General features: G+C 29.0%; 1 protein-coding gene across 1 annotated transcript in view; it reads right to left on the bottom strand.

Moving 5' to 3' along the window:
* The window catches only part of LOC125045032, a 41135-nt gene that overhangs the window by 29281 nt on the left and 6854 nt on the right, over positions 1-5000 (bottom strand). The window lies entirely within an intron of this gene.

Raw genomic sequence — 5000 nt, 5'->3', positions numbered from 1 at the left:
AAAGGGAGGGAAAAGGAAGAAGGGATGGAAGATTGTTAAGATATAGGAGACAAAGAAAATGGAAAAGGAGAAGAAAAAAAAGAAAGAGAAAAGAAAAGAAAAATAAAAAAAGAAAAGAAAAGAAGAAGAAGAAAAAAAGAAACAATCAGCAAGAAAAGAAGAAAGTAGGGGGAAGAGAAACAAATGGAAGTGATGAGAACAAATGAGTGTGCCAGGCAAGTTTAGCGAAGAAAAGACAAAGGAAATGTGAGGTAAAAAAAAAGGAAACGGGGAAGGGGAGGCAAGAAGTGAAGAGAACGTAAATAACCCAAAGAATGAAAGGAAGACAAAGGAGCGGAAGAGAAGAAGGGGAACGCAAGGGATAAGAAAGAAGAAGAATGTGAGAAAATGCGAGCTCTAAACAACAGAAAAGAAAAGATAAAAATTCAAAACAAGTGAAAGAAGAATCAACAATTACCAACAACAATAAAAAAACAAAAAAAAAGAATCCATGAAATAAAACAAAAGAGAGAAACAAAAAAAAAAAAAAAAAAACTAAATAATAGCAGGAAAAAGAAATTCCTGCCTCCGCTCACCGCAGGAGCAACAGATCTTCAGCCCCGTCTCCTCACACCTGCAGCCTCGCTCCCTCACGCTGATTCACTCCTGGCTGGGTGTGTCGCGCCTGCATCCACGTAACACTCAGTTCGCCTACAAGTGGCCTTATATCTGCACTTTTCACTTTATGTGTTTCTATTTGTTTTGTATGTTTATCAATACTGATATTATTGTTTTTTTTTCACGTCATTCTCACTTCCATACCCACATTTTGATTCTACAGTTAGATCATATATATATTTTTTGGGTGGGGATGGGGAGGGAAATGGTTACATTCATCACTGCACGCGTGACTTCACTACGTACAAGAAACTTCACAGCGCCGAAGCCGCACTTCACTGCCCACGAACTCCACCACGCCCACGAACTTCAAACATACCTTTCCCAACACCCTTTTAACGGCACACCCACACGCCGCCCGTTCACGTCCTCGCACAATCAAACATCATCAAACTAAAGGGAAAAAACTTAACATGGCATCCTGACGTGTAATAAGAATCTCGTATAAAATGACCGCAGCAAACGCATTAAGCTTTCCGTCCGGGGAAGCGAGATGATCAGGTCGTGAGTTTCTGCTTTCTGGAATGTCTTCAGAAAACTTGAAAAGACGATGATGAAGGTGAAAGGAATGAAAGGTAAAGGGTAAAGTGGAGAGTAATAGCGATGGCGACCGCGGGCAAGGCTGGTGTAAGAGCAATGAGATAACACCAGCAACAATTCAAGACAATGCTGATGGTAATTATACCAAGTCATAATGTAATAATGATCGTAACAACAATCAGCATGATCATGATAATAATGTTGATGATACTGGAATTACAAATAATATGATAACGATAAAAACGAAAAACAAAAGCTACAACAATAGCAACAAAAACAACGTCTCTGCTAATAACAGCTGTGATGATGTAAATGATAATAGTCATTTATGATAATGGAAAGGTAATATCCTTCTACTAGTGATTATTACTAAAGTAGAAAAGATGATAAAGCAGAAAAAAAACAATGCCCAGTAGCTATCAGTAATGATGGCATAAATACGAAAACAATTATATTAAGATACGCATAGGATTAGCACAAAAAGCAAAGCCTAAAGAACATAATATTTCAATAGAAGAATTTTTTTGTTAAAGAGGAGAGACGTGTGATGAATCACATGTTCATATACATGTTATATGAATAATGTAAAGAAAGAATAAAAATTATCACATGAAAATATTTAATGTTGCGCTTCAGAAAAAATATTTTTCAAAACGGAAAAAAATGACGATGATAGTTTTACTAATAATACGAATAATGTTAACCACTAAAGAGCATATGAAAACAACCATAACAATAGTAATAATGATACAACAACACTAATAGTAAAACGGTGGTAATGAAATGCTGGATAGTAATGATAATGGCTGCCAAACAATAATTAATTGCACTAGCAAAAACAAAAACAAAAACAATATGAGCAAAGATAATATTAATAATATCCTACATAGGAGAAATATTAGTACAAATGATAATGATGCTTTTACTACGAAAATTAAAACAGATGATAATAATGACAATGGTATTATCAATAATAACAGAATCGACGATGAATGAGAATGATAATATTATAGTATAAAGTAATATAGAAATAATAATGATAAAATCAAAGAAAACAACATTGATAATAACTGCAACAAATATCATACATGTGATAAAAGAAGCACACAAACCAATAAAAACAACAAAAACCACAGTGACAATGATAAAAATAAAATCCACTGTGAACCAAAGAATGACGCCAACAATAATAAATAAAGAAAATAGTAAATATAAATTACTATGTATAATGATGATGATGATAACCAAATAATAACAATAACAATAATAACGACACTGAAGAAAACAGACAATCAAAGAAAAAGTGTGAATGGGATCAAATTCTTCACAATGCGAGTGACGTAACTGACGCGTCCCGATGTTATATAAAAATGAGACGATGTACAACTCTTTTATTTTTCATCGTAAGTCATTATTGCCATCATTATGCTCATCATTATCATTATTATTATGATGGTAATATCATGATTACAGTAATACTAATGACGCCGATAACAGTGGTAATGATGGCAAGAACATAATAACTGTAATAACAACGATAAGAAAGGAAAGTAATGATAATCATATGAATAATAACGGTAATGATGAAGGTAACGATGATGGTAATGATAATAATATTAATAATGATAGTGATAATAGTAATAAAAGGATAATGATAATAATGATAATGATAATCATACTAATAATACTATTAATAATAACAATGATAACGATAATAATAATAATTATAATAATAATAATGATAATAATTATAATAATAACAATAATAATAATAATAACAATAATAATAATAATGATAAAAAAAAAAATAGTACTACTACTACTACTATTAATAAAAATACGAATAATAATAATGATAATGATACTGATAATAAAAGTAATGATGATAATGATAAGAATAATAATAATAATGATGATAATGTGCAATGATGATAATGATATAAATGATAATAATAATGATTATGATAATAATGATAATACAAGTAATAATGCTAATAATAATGAGAATAACAACAACGATAATAATAAAAATAATAATAAAAATAATAATAGTAATAATAATAATAATAATAATAATAATAACAACGACGATAATAATAATGATAATGATAGTAATAATGATAATAAAAGTAACAATAAAACTAATAATAACAATAATGAAATAATGATAATAATAATTATTAGATTAATAATAATGATAATGATGATAATGATGATAATGATAACAATAATAATAATAATAATAATAATAATAATAATAATAATAATAATAATGATAATAATAATAATAACAATAGTAATGAGAATGAGAATGATAATTATACAATCAATAAAAATGATAATCATAATAATGTTGATAATGATAATAATAACAATAATAATAATAACAATAGTAATGAGAATGATAATAATAATTATACAATTAATAATAATGATAATCATAATAATGATGATAATGATAATAATAAAAATAGTTATAATGGTAATAATTATTATAATGACAATAATAATAAAGAAATGATAATGATAACAATAGTAAAAGTAATAATAATAACAGTAATAATAATAAAAATATAATGAAATAATAATAGAATAGTAATAATAAGAATAAGAACAACAACAATAATAATAAAGATAACTGTAACAATAATAATGGTGATGATAATGATAATGATAACAATAATGATCATAATAATAATAATAACAGCATAAACAATAATGATAATGGATAATGATAATAAAAATAGTAAGAACTATGATATAACAATATTATCTTATCATAGTGATAATGATGATAATAAGGATGATGATAATGTTATAACAATGATAATGATAATATTAATAACAATGATAGTTCATATTACGACATCCTTCGTGGTATTTTTTTAAATTGTAATCTGGTTTTATATAGTATTTTCATTTTACGTGGCTGATGACGTCACAGAGTGTATATATACAACCCAGTTTTACCGCCAAAGACAGTCAGTCTATAGCAGTCAGTGTGTGTTATTGCCCCTCTTTTGACCTGAGAACACCGGATACCATACCTACAGCTAAACAAAGAGAAGTTAAGTCTAGAGAGCCTGATTTTTTAAAAATTTTACTAGGAGATGGACGTGATCTCTATTTCTATAAGAAACATATTCATTTAGTGATGCCTTGCTATTTTCTTTCAATGGCTTTACTTTTATTTTATTAACTTTTATTCACTATCCCCTCAGGACTTGGCTTTTATTCTTGTGCTTGTTTTATTCTGCCGTGCTTTTGCTTACTCTTAGCCTTTGCCCTTATTTTTTATTTTCCTTTGAGATGCACCTTCAGTGTTTGTGTCGCTGTGCTTTAGCAACTTTTTAAAATTATTATTTAAAGGCCTTTTGCCTAAGGACCATCTACGGCTCCTTTTTTTTTGTAGCAGTTAATGTCAGCCTTTAGCTTAGCACTTCATTTTGAAGTCGCTTTTATTTGTTCACGGCAGTTTTAAATTACCTATAGGGTCTTTTATATTTCTTCATTGCTTTACCTGGTTTTATATATTATTTTAATATGTTTTATACAGTGTTTACTATGAATGAATATTAAGGAAATACACACTGGAACTTGCCCCCAAATAGTTCTCATGCTACCACACCTCAGGGGGATCTTTACATGAGGGGACATTTCTAAGGGAGACTTGTATCCCTTGCTAGCGCAAAGGGAAGGGAGTTAATAGTGCGGGACCCCTAGCTACAGATGCACTTAGTTGATACACCACAATAACAATAATAGAAACAACAATAAAATAATAATAACAATAATATTAATAA

Source organism: Penaeus chinensis, chromosome 36 (assembly GCF_019202785.1).
Source record: "Penaeus chinensis breed Huanghai No. 1 chromosome 36, ASM1920278v2, whole genome shotgun sequence".
NCBI classification, from domain to species: domain Eukaryota; kingdom Metazoa; phylum Arthropoda; class Malacostraca; order Decapoda; family Penaeidae; genus Penaeus; species Penaeus chinensis.
Note: the sequence above shows the minus strand (reverse complement) of the source record. Positions and strands in the feature narration are given on the sequence as shown.